We start from the raw sequence: 18878 nt of genomic DNA, 5'->3' as shown, positions 1-18878 counted from the left end.
TTATTGCATTTTTGTTTTTCAGCGTTGTCAGTATTAGTGGTGAAGATCACGTGGTTATCAGCGAGTAGGGCTCTTTTTTGTTGTTGAAATGGAGCAGAAATATGAGAGTGCAATTTATTCGGGATTTGCGTTACATTGCATCTTCAGCTAACATAAAATTACTGCGTCAACAATCTCGCTCGTTCGTCTGATTTTGATTTATTAACTTGTATGCATGTAACCTGAACCCTTTCTGTTATTCGTCTGTTATTTGCTCAGGAACATGTGCCACAACGAGGGGTTATTCGAAAAGCGGTGCACGTTATTCGAAATTGTACGGAGGGAATTAACCGCCCTGGTATTTATTGTACGCTATTTGAAAATGAAGAACAGCGCTGACTAATAGAGCTTACGCTGGCTGTGAAGCAAAACTGTTCCTTTTAAAGCTTTTATTACCGCTTTAATAAAAGCGTAACCACAAGCCGAAATTATAAGCGCAATAATTTTCATGCCTCTGGTGTGTTGAAGCGCTAAACTGTTGATTTCGTTCAGAGCTGCGATTGGTCAGAGGAGTAACACAGCACAGATCATGCCGTCTGTCTTTGCTGACTTACTTCTTTTTAAAATGATATCCAATCATGAGTATGAAAGCACATGCACCGAATATTAGTGATTATTTTGGTCTTTAGCAACCAAGAGCATGTTAGCATGCGTGATAGTTGTCGTGGCTGATCGCGGCCAATGCATCTTTTTTCAGTAACGTTCTGTGCATCCGCCAAGCCGCCTCCAGGCGGAGATGGGCAGAAGATCGCTGTACGTGTTCTTCCAAGAAATAGCTTCTGGTCCCTTGAAGAAGCGAGGAGGCGCGGTCAGTATTGCCAGCGCGGATGAAAGGGTCTATGCAGTGGGGAGCGTGAGCCAGCATAGCTTTTAACTATTGTCCTCAAAATAACCCCGCCGCCCCGCTTTCGGGAGAGGGCCATCTTCGAGAGGGAGGGGAGGCGGTGAGGGCTGCATACTTTGCTGTACAGCGTCTTCGCGCAGAGGGAACACAGCTGGTTTGAAGAGTAAAAAAGGGGGTAAGTTTTCTGAAAGAGACTAACGGCCTCCACCACCTCGACACGGGTGTAATGATGCACTCTGCAAAGTGCATCGTTAGTCCATGCGCCTTCAGATAGCATAAGTCGTGAAGATGCACCCTTCTTACACCTTTTTTTCTTAGAGTGCACATTCCAATTCAAAATACATAATCACCGACTCGCGAGGGGCCTGTCGGAACGTCGAACAAGGCTGCACTCCCTTCCTAGCCTATCGAATATACCAAAATTGCATACGGGATACGGACCCCGCACACCGTTACCTCATATGGGCCCCTGCTCATCAGGGGTTGGCAGGAAACGAGGCAGCAGACGCAGCCGCCCGCGCGCTCTCTCACCGGGCTGTTTTCTCCTCCCCATCCGATCAGGAACCCGATTTTAATCCTGTCTATACATTCAAAGATATTACAACATATTATCAAAATTGTCATCGCCTTTACCCTAGCCCATGTAAAGGCCTGAAGAAGGCGGATGAGCGGCTCCTTCTCCGCCTTCTCACCAATACATTGCTGTGCCCGGCAGCGCTAAAACATTTTGACCCCTCCTTTAGCGGCAGCTGCCCCCACTGTAGTGCAGTGTCTTCTGACACTTATCACATGGTGTGGGCCTGCCCCTCCAACCCCGCTATTCCCCCCATCCCCAACCCAACCCGGGAGGACTGGGAGGCGACCCTGCTCGGCTGCCACGACTTACAGGCCCAACAAGCCTTAGTCGGGCGCGCCCGGGCGGCGGCAACCGCCACTGGGGTCCCATACTAGGGACCTCCACCTAGTGTTTGTAAGGATCGGTCCCTTACGGGCTGATCCAAACATACCTCCTGTTCATTCGTAATAAATGTTTTCACCACCACCACCCACCCTCAACCGTGATGCGCATTCGCACTAGCTTTGTTGACTATTTCTTTGCAGCGAAACTTGCAAAGCGGTCAGCAGTCAAAAATCTCTGACTGATAGGAATTAAATGCAAACGAAACTGTTGTTTTTTTATTACTGCGCCATTTCCTTTCCACAAAAACCAGTTTTCATTTTCATTTCATTCTTAACTTACCGTTGACTCTTATCGTTACTTAACTCTTACCGTTGAGGTGAGGTATCAGCGTTAATTATGAAGTTGAGATTGTAGAAAAAGCTTACTGTACCTAACTGCATGTCCCTTTAGAAACGTTTAATTACAGAACGAATACATTCATGCCACAGTTTGTGTCAGTTATGTTCTTTGACTTTGTTTTAGGGTTAAAGGAATGGTTACTAACTATTTACTAACTAGCGACCATAGTTAGTATAAAGGTAGAAAGGGCTACTTGTACGAACTATTGCTTGAAGAGGATAGTGAGCAGTTTGTAAAGTAAGTAGTAAAACGAAGTCTGAGTTAGAAACGGCTGCACTTACTACCTTTTTTTGAAGGTCTAGTCGGGCTTGGAATAGAATGAAATTTGAAATAGACTGGTGAGGGAAAGACAATGAACGCAGAATTATAACAGAATCAGAACTGGAATAGATTGGCGAGTTAAAGAAGAACTCTATTGTATTTTCTCCGCATGAATCCGATTGATCGCCCCTAATTTTTGCCTTCTATCATTGAAAGATTTGAGGCATGATATGATTTGGCTTCCCACATTCGTGAGCACGTAAAGAAGACGGTTTAGCTTCTCTGCATGACTCAGTTTAGTGAAACAGGTAGTGCTCGCTAAGGGCGGCGTTCTGGTGTTACCATTAGGTTCGTGAATGGCTGTTGATGTCTTTTCGCGGAATGCTGCCGCTGCAGGAGACAATGCGTCATTTCATTTCTCTTTTTTTTTTGTGCAAGTGAGGCAAAGGCAGAGCGGCATGCTTTGCCTATTCTTGTTCTATCGTTCCTCATCCACACCGCGAGGTGGTCAGCTCCGATAGAGCGATACCACTGGAGGAGCGCATTTGGACTGCAGTTCCTGATTGGCCGTAAATGGCATGCTCTATCAGTCTTGCCACGAAAGGATGGAGAGTTCTGACAGTCGTCAGTTGTGCAGTCACAGTAGAGGAAGTGTGATAGCAGAAATCATCATCATCATCATCATCATCATCATCATCATCATAAGCCTGACTACACCCACTGCAGGGCAAATGCCTCTCCCATGTCTCTCCAATTAAACCCGTCTTTCGCCAGTTGCGGCCACCGTACACCCGCAAATTTCTTAATCTCATCCGCCCACCAAGCTTTCTGGCGCCCTCTGCTACTCTTGCCTTCTCTTGGAATTCACTCCGTTACCCTTAAGGACCAGCGGTTATCTTGCCTTCGCATTACATGTCCTGCCCAAGCCCATTTATTCCTCTTGATTTCAACTACGATATCATTAACTCGCGTTTGTTCTTTCACCCACTCCCCCGCTTCCGATCTCTTAACGTTACACCTATCATTTTTCTTTCTATAGCTCGCTGCGTTGTCCATAACTTAAGCGGAACCCTCTTTGTTAGCCTCCACGTTTCTGCTCCATGGGTGAGTACCGGTAAGATACAGCTGTTTAATACTTTTCTCTTGAGGGATATTGGTAAACTGCCGTTCATGATCTGAGATAACCTGCCATATGCGCTCCACCCCATTCTTATTCTTCTGGTTATTTCCTCTCACGATCCGGATCAGCTGTCACTACCTGCCCTAAATAGACTTAGACCTAAACTGTACAAAATGGCGATCCGTTATTCAGCACAAGCAAGTGCTGATCAGGCATCAAATCTTATAGAGGGCCTTCGTGCTAGCAGCATTACTGACCTAGTCAGTTAAGAGAGTTAAGAGATAACAATCATTTTATCGACTCACCGCACATCACAGTCAGCCCTTTAGTGAAAAGTCATTATCAGAACTTTTTTCGTCCAGCAGCGCCAGCGATGACTCTAAGAGTACCAAGTCACTATGGTTGTCATTCGTAAGCGCTTTTCTGCTGTGCTAACCGGCGTACTGACTCAGCTGCTATTACGTTCTGCTGCAAAACGCGATGCCATTGCGCTTGATGCCCATTAGTGGGGCAGATGCCTTTTGAGATGAAAACAAGGTGAAGAAAGATATTTTATAAACTTTATCTCTGACAAAAATTAATGTCAGACAGACTATGTCACTCATAATGCCAGTCCTTCTGTATGCCACTCCTTCTGCATAAATTTGTTCGCCTTATATTTTGTTTTTATTCCCATAAACTGATTCTGATTCTGAAATAAAAGGTGCACTGAGCAATGCCATTGCATTTAATGGCGGTGACAAAAGTGTTTTTTTTTTCCTAATATAAGCAGGTATAACTTATTGCATGCATCCAGCTCGCGCATGCGCAGTTATTGCGTGGCACAGAGTGAGATGGACTTTCGTCGGATGCAAGTCAAGAACGAAGCGGCAAGCACCCCTCAAAGGAGGCCCTCAAGCAAGGGGTCGAGAGATTGTCATGTTGCGTTTAACCACATTTCACGAAGACATCTTCCATTCATCTGCGATTTCACGCTATGGGCTTAACCGTGACGCCAAGGCAATCGGTCGTCGCTCTTGGTTTGAGGGGCATTCGCCTTTTAGACTTACCGTGCCACCAGCAAAGAGAGTGGTACCGAGGCTCACAGATTTTGGGCATGTCACTAAAGCACGTGTAAAACACATGTGTGAGCACGCGAGTGCGTGCTTGCCTGCGTGCACAGAAGCACCCCTCGGAGCCGTACATTTGTAATATAGCAGAAAATGAACCGGTTTTTCTACATCTTTGGCTGTAGAGTGTGGGGCGCAGCTGGCTACAGTTAAGTAAAATATCTTCACGAAATGTGCGTCGTCTGTTTACTCGTTGCGTATATGCGCAGCATGAGAGCATTAATGCCTACAGCTGTTCTCAGAATCTTCAAAAGCCGCAGTTTTTCAAAAGTCACATAACATTATCGTCTGGCTGCTAAAATTCAGGGGACACTTTGGCTCTCTAAAGTGCTGCAAGGCGAAAGCTTTTCTTTGCGCACTGGTTCGCATTGATGTCGTTAGTTTTTAGTTTTTTATTAATTTTTTTAATATTTATCTTTTTATTTTTCTTAATTTTACATTTCTTTACTTTTTATTTATTTTGTGTTTGTTTTTAATTTTCCTGTCCGGGAAGGGAGGAAGATGAGAGTAAACGAAGACACCGTATTCACTACATGCGCCTTTGTTCATTCCAAAGCATCGAGTTGGCATGGCGGAGTGGTTAGCGTGCTGGTCTCGTACTCCGGAGATCCTGGTTCGATTCTCCAACTCGACCAATTTCCTACTCGATGTTATTTATTCTCCTGGTCTGACTAGAAACGTTAATTAGGCTAATTGGCTAACTAACTAGTTAACTAAACTCAGTCTCACTTGCTTGGAGCATCACTATACCATCCTTTCAATTGGTTACGTGCTTACTAGGCAAAGTACAATTGACCCCTTTTCAAATTCGCGCACAGTGACGTCACGACCATTTGGACGAATTGAAAAGCGTGACATTTCTGTCGACAGCGCCTGCTTACAACGATGAGGCATTAAAGGCTTCCGCCTTAATAAACATCGACCCCTTGCATCAAAGCGTCCTTATGTGCAGCTCCGGGCGGACGCACAACGAAGGACATCGCTTTATTTGATATTTCCACTTATAAGGTGCCTTTGTAATAAGGCCTTGTTGAACGTCAGCGAACTTCATCATCATCATCAGTCTAACAACGTCTACTGCAGGACAATAGCCTCACCCACTCACCTCCAATAAACTCTGTCCTGTGTCAGTTGCGGCCACCCTATCCCAGCATACTTCTTAATCTCATCCACCCACCTGACTTTCTGTCGCCCCCTGCTAAGTTTGCCTTCTATTGGAATCCATTCCGCTACTCTGTAAGTAACCAGCGGTTGTCATATTCTCTTCCTGTTCCTTCCCTCGAAGCCTTCAAAATAAACTTGGATTTCTCGCATGACACTGCCCTCCAGAGCCCTACAATATCGTTCATAAAAGAAAGAAATCCCATGCAGAAAAATAAAATCCCATGTGCCCATGGCCACACACGCGCGCATACACACACACACACACACACACACACACACACACACACACACACACACACACACACACACACACACACACACACACACACACACACACACACACACACACACACACACACACACACACACACACACACACACACACACACGCGCGCGCGCGCGCGCGCACGCGCACGCGCGCACACACACACGCAAGCACGCACACACGCACACACAAGCACACCCTCGCACGCACGCACGCACACACACACACGCACGCACGCATACACACACGCGCGAACACACACATTCGTGAAAGCTACTACGCATCCCTCATAGCCGGAGTCGCTTTGGGACGTTAAACCCCCATAAACCAATAAACCAAAACCAATACACTACAATTCGCTGATGATGAAGCTTTTTGGAACAGTTGATTCAATACTTGACTGTGAACATCTGCAAAAAGATATCTGCATAACCGAGTGGTGCTCGCGAAACGCTGTAACATTGAATTCTACCAAAACGATAGCAAACTCACATGCAAAAAGAACCAATTCTGTTTGATATTACTCCGTTCATGGTGATCCAATACTGCGTGTTAATATTGTTCGCGACCTAGGAGAATATATTTCACAGTGAAGTCAACTTTGAGGCCAATGTTAATTATTTAACACGCTCGAGATTTCAGACTTTGGCACAGTCTCGCGCTAAACTAAGCAATTTATAATCAAAGACTGTTTTCTCATGCTCTACAAGTCACTCGTTCTACCAAAATTGGAATTGTCAAGCGTTTTAACTTTTAGTCTATTCCATAATCCTTCCCTCCGCCCTGCTGCAGCCGTTGTAACGGTACTTGGGGCCAGTCAAGCTGCCCCTGAGCAGCTTTTTCCTCTTGTATCCCCCACAATCATTGTATCTCCTTGTTTGCGGAAATAAACTCAAACTCTTGTTTGGCACACTTCGACATCTGTACAGTGCGCAATGATCGAACGCGTCCAAAGGCGGTTGGTCCGTATCCTACATGACCGATATATGTATAGTATAGTATAGTATAGTATAGTATAGTATAGTATAGTATAGTATAGTATAGTATAGTATAGTATAGTATAGTATAGTATAGTATAGTATAGTATAGTATAGTATAGTATAGTATAGTATAGTACATGCAGGGTTTGCGCTTATCGATTTCTGTGTTGTTAAAATTCGGCGCACTTTTTTCGATCGTGGATTCTAACTCAATTTTGTGTTTTTTTGGTGGATATTAATTCCCTTGAAAGAAATGCTGACTTTTTTCGGTGACAAATGTGGCAACCCCGGCACACTCGAAGTCCGTCATCATCATCATCATCATCACCATCATCATAATTTATTTTCCCTTAAGGGCCCGGAGTTGGTCATTACATTAAGAGGGGGAGGAGGGGGTAATGAAGTATGTGGGCGGTCATATTGTTATGCAATGAAAAAACACAAACAGAAGGAAGGCATGGCAACGTTATACATTTCCATAACCGTGTGTAATGAAAGAACAATGCGAAACAAAAAGGACAAAAAGAACACCGAAGTGATTCATCTCTGGAAGGGCTTATAAAATATGGAATGCAGTGTTTTGTAAGCACAACTGTTACAAAAGAGTATAATGGCGCAGAACAATATGTGATATATTAACGAGAATAGAGAGAGCTAAAAGGTAAAATTTCAGTTTGAGATTTCCGTGAAGCAGGAAAAACAATACAAAAATGTAGACTTTTTTGTTCATCAGTTTGATAAGTAGCGTATAAATTCTTACGAAAAACTGTTACGTCTGAAACTTTAATTTGCGACAGCTGTATGGAATCCTTACCGAGCGTACTTAATAACATCGAAGCCTTGCAAAACCGCGCTGTGCGTTTCATCTTATCTGGTTATTCGCGCCACTCCAGTGAGGGGCTACTAAAAAACCACGCTCAGTTTGAAGACTTAGTTTGAAGCTAGCCCGCTAAACTCATTTTCTTATGATGTATCATCATCCACATTTCAGCGCGAATTTTTTTGCGCCCACTACTGCCATTCTTCCCCGTCATGACCATCCATGCAAAGTCAAACGCTACATCTGTCGTACTTACAGTTTTGCGAGATTCATTCTCCGCACTATAAAAGATTTTAACGACTTACCTCCACACATTGGAACCAGAACAAATTTATATAAAGTCCAAGAGTTTTTTTCTTTCATCCATTGCCATCTAGAATTCTAATTTATTTTTATTTATTTTTTTTCGTCCAAACCATCTTGCCCTGCCTGTAATGCGCCCTAATACTATTGAGCCATTGATTTATAATATTTCTTTTGACGTTTCTGATCCCTGTCCTTATTTGCAATTTTATTTTTGCCCTTTTTGTGTATCATTTCATGGCTTTTTTCGTTGTTCCTGCCTATTATTTTTATTTAGGAAATATCTATTTTTATTTCCTTTTATGACTATGTTTCATTCCCAATTCACTTTGCCTTTTGTATTGCCTATTATGTATTTGTGGCCCTCCGAGGTGGCTCAGTGGTTACGGCGCTCGGCTGCTGACCCGAAGGACATGGGTTCGATCCCGGCCGCGGCGGACGAATTTCGATGGAGGCGAAATTCTAGAGGCCCGTGTACTGCGCGATGTCAGTGCACGTGAAAGAACCCCAGGTGGACGAAATTGCCGGAGCCCTTCAATAAGGCGTCCCTCATAGCTTGAGTCGCCTTGGAACGTTGAACCCTGACAAACCTAAACCTATTATGTATAATAAGGGAGTAATTACTCATTCGCATCCACCCAAGCGCAGCCATACGGCTACAAAGGAAAGCTATACAGCTTTCTCAGAAACTTCGTAGTTAAAGAAAAATTCGTCCTGGTCCGGGGTTCGAACCCGGAACCACCGCCACACCGGAGCAGTCGCTCTACCAATTGAGCTAACCGGGACGGCAAGCTTATGGTAGGGCGAGAGCGAATTGATCAGTAACTCGAAGTGGGAAGAGTGTTGATCAAATGTTTAGGGGAATCGTGGTTCCGGGTTCGAACCCCGGACCAGGACGAATTTTTCTTTAACTACGAAGTTTCTGAGAAAGCTGTATAGCTTTCCTTTGTAGCCGTATGGCTGCGCTTGGGTGGATGCGAATGAGTAATTACTCCCTTATTACAGATTCCCCTAAACATTTGATCAACACTCTTCCCACTTCGAGTTACTGATCAATTCGCTCTCGCCCTACCATAAGCTTGCCGTCCCGGTTAGCTCAATTGGTAGAGCGACTGCTCCGGTGTGGCGGTGGTTCCGGGTTCGAACCCCGGACCAGGACGAATTTTTCTTTAACTACGAAGTTTCTGAGAAAGCTGTATAGCTTTCCTTTGTAGCCGTATGGCTGCGCTTGGGTGGATGCGAATGAGTAATTACTCCCTTATTACAGATTCCCCTAAACATTTGATCAACACTCTTCCCACTTCGAGTTACTGATCAATTCGCTCTCGCCCTACCATAAGCTTGCCGTCCCGGTTAGCTCAATTGGTAGAGCGACTGCTCCGGTGTGGCGGTGGTTCCGGGTTCGAACCCCGGACCAGGACGAATTTTTCTTTAACTACGAAGTTTCTGAGAAAGCTGTATAGCTTTCCTTTGTAGCCGTATGGCTGCGCTTGGGTGGATGCGAATGAGTAATTACTCCCTTATTACAAATCTACTCCACCTTGGGGGATTCCCCTAAACATTTGATCATCACCTATTATGTATATGTGTTTTACCCCCCCCCCCCCCCCCCTTCCCAGCCATGTAATAACTGAGGGCCCTTGAAGGTATCCTGAATAAATACTAGTAATTGACGCACAATGGTAGTGTTTTTTGTAGTGGTTGCAATATGAAATAATGCCGTGAAATAAAGGAGCAGCATGAAAGTTAGGTCATCGACCCCTAAAACAAAGGTGAAGTTAAGTGATCGAACCCCAAAACACGAACATAAATGAGCTCAAATGGAACTAATTTGGAACAGGGGGGGGGGGGGGGGGGGGGGGCGGAGAAAGGCAATTAAAGGAGAAAAAAATACAAGAAATAGCAATAGGGCCGCAATACACATATGCGCTTTCTTCGCTTAGGCAGGTGGAACCAGGCTAGCCAGGCCTTTCTGTCTCGTCACCTTCATGTCGGAACAACTTCATCTGGCTGTGATAAATGGAAGTGTAATCGCTATTTGCTACACACTGCTTATTTCTTCGTTTAACGGAACGAACTGTGAAAGCATCAAACGCTTCACAAGAACAAAGTTTCGCACTTGAAGACAAGAAGGCGTGTTTTTGATTCATATTGCAGCGAAGAAGCACACACGCACAGAGAAGGAACACGCAAAAAAACACACGGACGAATGCTGCACTCACAACTAGTTTATTGCGAAAAGATTTCGAGCTTACTTCGCAGTAAACTAGTTGTGAGTGCAGCGTTCGTCCGTGTTGTTTTGCGTGTTCCTTCTCTGTGTGTGTGTGCTTCTTCGCTGCAATATGAATCAAGAATGTTACCAACTTGCCCAAAAACGTGTTTTACTCAAGAAGGCGTGACCGGGGCCGAAATACAGAGCGAGCCAGGGGGCCTCCGCGTGATGACGGCAGCGATTGAAGTGCTGCTGAACCGTCACTAAAGGCAGAACGTGACACTTTACATGAAGTTTGTGCATGGTTTTGAGCCGATGGCGGCCTGTTATGGTTACAAACGTTGTCCTTATATGCCGTGCGAACGTTGTTTAACCAAACAGCGGTTCTTACAAGTGATGGCAGACTGTAGAAGGCGCTACGTTAGTAGGCAAAGCTTGACGGAGGAGTAACACCTCTCGGCCTGCACGCGGCGGTTACAAACGTTGTTAGTGTCCTTATATGCCTTATATGCTTAACCAAACATCGGCTCTTATAAGCCATGGTAGCCTGTAGAAGGCGTTATGTCAGCAGGCAAAGCTTGAAGGGGGAATAAAACCTCTCGGCCTACAGCCGGCCAGTGTCTCAACTAACAAGATCAACGAACAAGGACGACAGAAGGAGACAACACATGCCCTTGTTAATTACGCTGCTTCGCCTCTTGTTAATCAGTGAACCAACTAGCCCCAACAGCCCCACTACATCAGTTTGTGTCAAGCAGCGGGCTAATGCCTCAGAACGAACTTTTATAGTTAATTCAACGATCATCTTCTCTCACCTCGGTCCTGTCTTCTGTACTAAGTTAATTCTCTGCTGTGACCGATGGTTACTAGTACTAAATAGCCAGCAAGCTATGGGGTATATGTTTGAAGGACACTGAACTTTTTTTTCGGTTAAAGCCGAATTTCAAGATATGAGCTGGCTGCACGTTTATCATTTTTTTAAACAAACACCTTAACCCCTGACTATTTGTGGCTTGCTTGTGGCTCACGCACCTGGTCCTATAGTGCCCGCCGGTAAAATTGGTACAAGCGTGCTCCCCGCCTGGGGCTTGGCCATCGTGAGATCCTCAGCGATCTGGAAGATACGAGGTCTGTTAGAAAAGTATCCGACCTTTGGCCGAAGAAAAAAAACTGGCCTTGGGACTCCACACACTTCTCCCAGCGGTGCTGCCGTTGTTGGAAGCATTCCGAAAAGGCCTTTTTTGGATTGGAGTTTAGCTCAGCTGTCGTTGCAGCCATAATGTCCTTTCTTGTCTGAAATCGCGCTCCTTTCAATGGCCTCTTGACTTTGGGAAACAGCCGGAAGGCGCAGGAGGTCATATCAGGAGAGTAAGGAGTCTGGTGTATCGCCAAAAAAGTCTGAATCAAGTGCGAGGAATGTACAGGAGCATTGTCGAGATGGATGCGCCAATTTCCTGTTGACCTCAATTCCGATCTCTTGCGCCGCACAGCATCATGTAGGCGACGAAGGACATCCCTGTTGTACTCTTTGGTAATTGTTTGACACTGTGGGGTGCGTACTCGTGGCGTGCCACACAGCGGGAGTCAAAGAAAGCAGTCAGCATCACTTTGACATTGCTGCGCATTTGGCAGGCCTCCTTTGGTCTCGGTGATGTGGATGCTTCCACCGTGACGACTGGGATTTGGTTTCCGGGTCGTACCCGTACACCCAAGACTCGTCACCAGTGATTATGGTGTTGATGAAGTCGTGGTCAGTGTTTGTGGAATCCAGCATGTCGTGTGAAACTTCAACACGACGCTGCTTTTGCTCCACCGTGAGCAGCTTCGGCACAAATTTCGCCGCAACTCTCTTCATGGCCAAATCTTCGGTGATAATGGAATTAATGTGCAGAAAAAGTGCTGATGTCCACCTCTTCCGCAATTTCTCGGATAGTCACACGACGGTCCCGCATCACCACAGCGTTCACTTCGGCAGTGGCCTGGTCATTTCGGCATTTTGATGGCCGACCGGAGCCTGGCTTACTCTCAATCGATGTGCGGCCGTCTTTTAACCAGTTGAACAACTGCTTAATCTGTGTGCTGCTCATAGCATCGTCACCGAAAGCCGTCTAAATATTCCGAATGGTTTCCACTTGGCTGTCGCCCAGTTTCTGTCAAAATTTAATGCAGGAGCGCTGTTCCAGTCGCTCAGCCATTTTCCTTGCAATAAAAAACCGACGAGAGCACTGCGCACTACCTCACTAAAAAGCTGCGTCCCAGCGACTGGCGCTATCGGCAGGCGGGAAAAAAATCGTGCATGCGCACGAAGGTTCAAGGTCGACTGATGCAAGCGCGCTTGTTTCATATCTATAAGGTGTTCACAAAAAAAAAAAAAAAAAAGTCGGGTACTTTTCTAACAGACCTTGTATAGTCCTGAAAACTGTTCCGCTGGTAAGGGCGGCCATCATTGTTATGCACAAACATTCCTGGAAATTATTTTTTGCATTTGCATTTCTACATCAGAACCACTGCCATTAGCGGCTCACGTTCCCGCACAGTCGAACATGTTGACTCTAGCAGGAGTTGTCAGGGTTGGTTAGTTCCTTGTTGCTTAGTTCCTTGTGTTGGTTAGAGCAGTTAGTGGCGCTCGTCCTGTCTTTCTCTGCGCCATGTTTTTTTTTTTTTTTTTTGCGCGAACGCCGATAGAGTTAAACGGACATGCCGAGAAAGGTAGCGGTTTCTTGAGCCAGGATAGTAAGGTTCGGAGGCTGCGGTTTGAGAAAAACTAGCATAGGTATGCCAGAGAGCAATACGAAAGGCGTTGTCTTTAATCGCCCAGCAGAAAACGTATTTTTCTCCCCCGCTATCTCCTTTCATTTTTCTTTTCTCCACGCACGCTTCGCAGCTATGCGCCCCCACTGACACACAAAGGACGTGCGTCAGCGGGTCGCACCGCGTTAATCTTGCTATCGCTAGCACTGCGGGGGTTGCCGATGATGAAACGCCCTCTCAACATCCATTTGTACAATTCGTGTTTCTGCGCATTTTTTTTTTTTTTTTTGCTTCTGTTAGAACTCTACGGCGGTAGAGGGAAAATAACGAAAGGGTTCGGCGGTGCGGGACGGATGCTACGGGGTATTGTAGGTGCAAGTGACTTGGAGCGATGTGTCGCTATCGGTCGCGTGTGCTGTTCAGCTGATGCGCGCGTGGAAAGGACGCGCGACGAAGCAGTTTCACAGCAGCGCTCCCGGAGTTCAATGCGCTCTGCCGAAGGACGGCCGGCGGACGCTGAAATCGGGGCGATAATGGAAAGTGTCACGGCTCTTCGGATTGCAGTATCGTTCGCTCACTTTGCAGTCATTGTTGCGCCCCGTCATCATCTACGCACCATGGGCGGAAGAGGGTGAGATCCGGACGAATTCGGACGGAAAATCGTACTCGGAACGGTATTTCTTACCCGAACGGGAACCTCAAAGATAACATACAAGTGTCGGTTCGCAACGGAATTAAGGGAACTGTGTACCGTTGACGCACAAGTTGGCAGGTTTTTTTTCTCTCTCTCTCTCTCTCTATCTGATGTAGTCGTAGCAGGAGGAAGCAGAAAGTCAGGTCGGCGAATGAGATGGGAAAATCGCGATGCTAAGATGGCCGCAGGTGGCTCAGGCCACGGTTAATTGGAGGGATATGGAAAGGAGGATTTGTCCGGTTAGGTTTGGTTTATGAGGTTTAACATCCCAAAGCGACTCAGGCTATGAGAGACGCCGTAGTGGAGGGCTCCGGAAATTTCAACTACCTGGGCTTCTTTTAACGTGCACTGACATCGCACAGTACACGGGTGTCTAGAATTTCTCCTCCTGGAAATTAAACCGCCGTGGCCGGGATCCAACCCGCGTCTCTCGGGCCAGCAGCCGAGCACCATAACCACTGAGCCATCCCGGCGGCCTTTGTCCTGTTAGGCTGATGGCGATGATGATTCGTACTGTTAACCCGTTGTAGGTACGGTTCCATATTGCGCGTTTTTCGCGCCAACCGCACCCTGCGGCACTCGGCGACAAAGCATTTGCAAACGCCTCGTTGGCGAATGGCTGTTCAGCACCAAACGCAGGGAGCGATGGGAGCGTCTGGATGCGGCTGTAGAAGCTTCCTTCTACGAAGTCACTCGATGACGATTCTTGACAGGGTGCAGCACTTGCGAAAAAGCATGCCACCGGCTCATGCAGCCGCTCAAAAGAACTCAGTTGAAAACTTGGCCTGCTTGTCGAAAGGCTCGGCTCTAATGTTCAGATGTGCAGAGAAAGGCCTTGCCTTGATTTTTGGAGTGTGCTGAAGGTCAGGACGCAGCGCTTTGCTCCTATCCATTTGTCCTATGGGTTCCTGCTTTATGTCCTTCATGTTTTAACCCTCTCAGGCACTACGCACGATAGTTTGTACATAAAGCATTTTCAGAATTTTCTTAGAATGTGCCGCACAGTGATTTCGGGTTTTATAGGAGAATTTAGCTTCCTTCGTATAACAATTAGGCAGCTTTGTTGTGCCAACGAGCGAAAAAAGAAGATACTTATCAAAACAATGAGCTTAGCAACGCGTCGTCAGCAGTTTTCGTGCAGACAGATTTTGCCGCCAGTTGTAGTATCTTTATTCTTTCTGAATTTCCAGAGTCACGTGCATCTTCGAAGCAAAGAGCAAGACCAAGATCCTCCGGGTGTCTACGCGACAAATCATGGCATTTCGATATCACAATTTCCGAACATTCTGAAAATTTTTACGAAATTTCCTACACTCCGGTAAAGGAACTAACAATTGTCAGAAGGAGAATGGAATTGGTTCTCTCCTAGCATCGACATAATGTGTGGGCGTAAAAATATATGGCTTGTGAAAGGGGAAGTTGGAGAGACGGTGCGGAGTCACTAGTACTGAGGCAACGCACTCCCCACGGCACGAAGACAAAGGCCCATTTTCCTTTTCCTGCCTAGCCTTGGCTGCAGAGCCACAGAAAGACCCGTGGAGACTATAGGGAACGAAAAGGAAGCGATAACGATGCCAACGACGTTACTGTGGAAAGTCCTGCGTACTGGCGGCCTTCGAAGCCACGTTAATTTCAGCCCCTCGTACGGAATAGAAAGAAGAATTGAGGTGGGCGTGGACGGCACCTTGCGGAATTCGCCATGTGGAAGTAGAGTCGAACACACGCCGCGTGCCTCACGACAGGGTGACTAGGTGTCCACCACTAACCCGCAGCGCGTTTATCTCTCTGTGGCAACGTACCGGCACAACCTTCGATCGCTGTCCGTTTATCGCGGCTCTTTATCAGCGGGCCTGTCAGTGAATGCGCAGAGCAGGACAGTGTAGAACGGAGATGGCAGGTAGGCCGGGCATGGGCTTGCTGAACGGTGCTGAATAAACTGAAGTTCAGCCTCGCTTCTTAATTATCACTTAAGATTTCTCGCGTCTTGCTCAGCGGCAGCCTTTTATAGCGACGCCACAATAAACTAGAAAGAAACGCAGTGACACCTTCCTGTCCTCCACGAATGACCATAGCGGCGAGGGCGTTGGAAGTTGACGAGTTGAACGGTAACGTAGAGTGGCAGTGATCACCGTTGCAGCGAACACGCCAGCGCATTCCTTTGGACACTATCGCGATGTTATATCGCGCGATTCAAGAGACCATGCAAAAAAAAAGAACACCCGTGGTTGGTGACGTCGTACGAGGTTAGCGGCTCGTACCCGGTCTCTGAAGCAGTGAAATGCAAAACCGCTTGTGTGCAGAAGTTAGAGGAAACTAAAAAAAAATGGCTGAGGCTTAGCTAAGGTTAAGCCTAGTCAGATGCGAAGCATATTGATGGCTAGGCTTGGTAATACATGGCTTTCCTTGGTTGAATACTTGGTCATTTTAATACAACCACTAGAAGTGTAGCAAGGATTGCCGTGGCAGCTATATACGGGATCATCGGTGAATTCAATGCAGAGTGTACAACCGATGCCCCAGCACCGGCTACAACAGCATTCTTGGCACCCATGGAAAGTACATTGGAAAGCTGAGGCAAGCTCAGCTTTATACCGCTGCTGTAGCGTCACGTGGTCAGCTGCAGCGCCTCTGATGTGGAGCCTCCACCGCCGCGGCCGACCGCGCGAGCCGGCAGCCCATCTCTGCTCTGCTGGGACGTCATGCTGTCACGTGGTGTCACGTGGTCACGCTAAAGGTCAATGGTAGCTTCACCGCCGCGCTCGACGGGCTGTAGTGTAGCTCTAGTAATATGCTTCGCATAAAAAAACAATTAGTGGAAACTAACCCAGTGCCTCCCAGTACGGAGTTCTTCGCAGTGCACAGTGCTGCTGTGACGTGAAAAAAAATACTGTCTTAATTTAATTTTCCCACCCGCTGCAGAGGATCGATGTTTATGACTTATGGCTGCTGAGCAGAACGTCAACGGTTTTGAATCTCGACTGCTGCGGCTGCGTTTCGGTGCAGTAGAAATGCGAAGGGGTTATTGTGCTATGCGGCGTCAGTGCACGTTAAAACAAACAAAGATGGTCGAAATTATTCCACAATCCTCGACTATGGCGTCTCTCATAGGCCATGTGCATATTCGGGATGATTGATTTAATTTTTACGCAGCCTATAGTTCGTGTGTCAATGGATGATGCACTGCCGGACGCATGCGTTCTCTTTAAACTTGTGGAACGTCCTGACTTACTGTGGAGTTTTCCTTCGACTTTGCTTCGAGACCTCTGGCTTACCCTGTCAGCAGTAATAGTGCGGATATATTATAAAGAACAAACATTAAAGGAAGCACTTAAGGAACTTAAGTCCGAGTAATTCGAAAGCATTGCAATTATATTCCAATTCTATTGCCATTGTAGTTATTACCCAGTTATATTTCAACTCTATTCTATTCCATTGCCGTTGGTGCAGTTGTAAGTCGTACTACTGGCTATTACTGGTTAACCTCGTATTTTCCGGTCTTTGAGGACATCACAGCGTTTCGAACAATCGCGAATTTGGCAACTCGCCACTTTCCAGGCGACGCCGAGCTTTCGTTTCGATGAGCCACCTAAAGTTTTCTCATTAAAATTCCCTCTTTCCGGGCCACTAAGGACCGCAGGCTAACGGTAATAATGGTGAGAGTTCCATACAAGATATCCACAATATTGGCACCACAAAAGTAATGTCCCTAACAAGCGAGTTTCTCAAAGCGGTTACGGGGTCACGAGTAATGCATTCGAAGAAATTATAACTCTACACTACTAACGAGGTGCACGTATGCGTTGATAAAATGTGTCAAATGACGTGATGAAGAAATGTTACCATCGCTCTTTAGGACAGAAAACACCCGGTGTACTCACATATTATGATAGTGAGGGAATGGCAGCTTTTACTAGGCCTGTCTAATTCGCTCTCCCTCGAGCCTAATCAGAACATCCCTCTAGTGTTTGTCAATTTTGATGGAAATTTATTCTCCGCGATCAAATTTGATTAAAGGCCTAAAAGGCGTCACTTTTGGGACCGATATGGCTAGGAGTAAGATTTAAAAAAAAAAAAAATAAAACTTTCCACGCGTTTAAAGGGACGACGGGGACGAATAGAAGTTGGCCTGTATCGATAGGGCGTCTCATTCTGACCACTAAAATGTTACTCGCCCGAAAGAGGAGCATTTTTAAACTAGAACCGACTATCAAACGAGATACAGGTGCCGCCGTCACCAGCCGATTTCGCATATAAAATGCACGCATCGACACCGATTTTTTCGCGGATCCAGAGGCTACGCTATAAGGCCACTTCAAGACGACCCGCCGCGGTGGCTCAGTGGTTACGGCGCTCGGCTGCTGACCCGAAAGACGCGGGTTCGATCCCGGCCGCGGCGGCCGAATTTCGATGCAGGCGAAATTCTAGAGGCCCGTGTACTGTGCGATGACAGTGCACGTTAAAGAACCCCAGGTGGTCGAAATTTCCGGAGCCCTTCACTACGGCGTCTCTCATAGACTGAGTTGCTTTGGGACGTTAAACCCCAATAAAGCAAACCAAACCAAACTTCAAGACGGTGGCAAGCCGTCCTTTACGGTTATTACGTCACGAGTTTGAATCGACTGCCGGGAAGATTTTCAGATCGTTTTCAAGCCGAGTGATATCTTTTATGCTAGTACAAACGTTAACGAAGCCAGAAATAGCCAGATAGTCAATTTTTACCAAGGTAATTAATTGAATTACGTTCTCCTAAGCGTCCCGTGAAAAGTGTTGCCAGCGATTGCGCAAACGCTCCGCTCACCGGCTCGATACCGTGCGTACACACACGGAGTTGGGCGCGCAACGTGACGATCGCGTATCGCGGCGGCGGCGGCTGCGAGAGGGTGCGATTCGGCTCCTATCGGTCCCTGAACCCGTTTAGGGCGCTCGAGAGACCGCCTTTATCGAGCGGCCGCACCTCTCGATATCACGGCGAAAGGGAAGGCCGATGCGTTTTGCAGCGGCGATGACGATGTTTCT

The sequence above is a fragment of the Amblyomma mixtum genome, chromosome 6, assembly GCF_055824585.1.
Source record: "Amblyomma mixtum isolate Tamu chromosome 6, ASM5582458v1, whole genome shotgun sequence".
Lineage (NCBI taxonomy): Eukaryota > Metazoa > Arthropoda > Arachnida > Ixodida > Ixodidae > Amblyomma > Amblyomma mixtum.
This window is presented reverse-complemented; position numbering follows the sequence as displayed.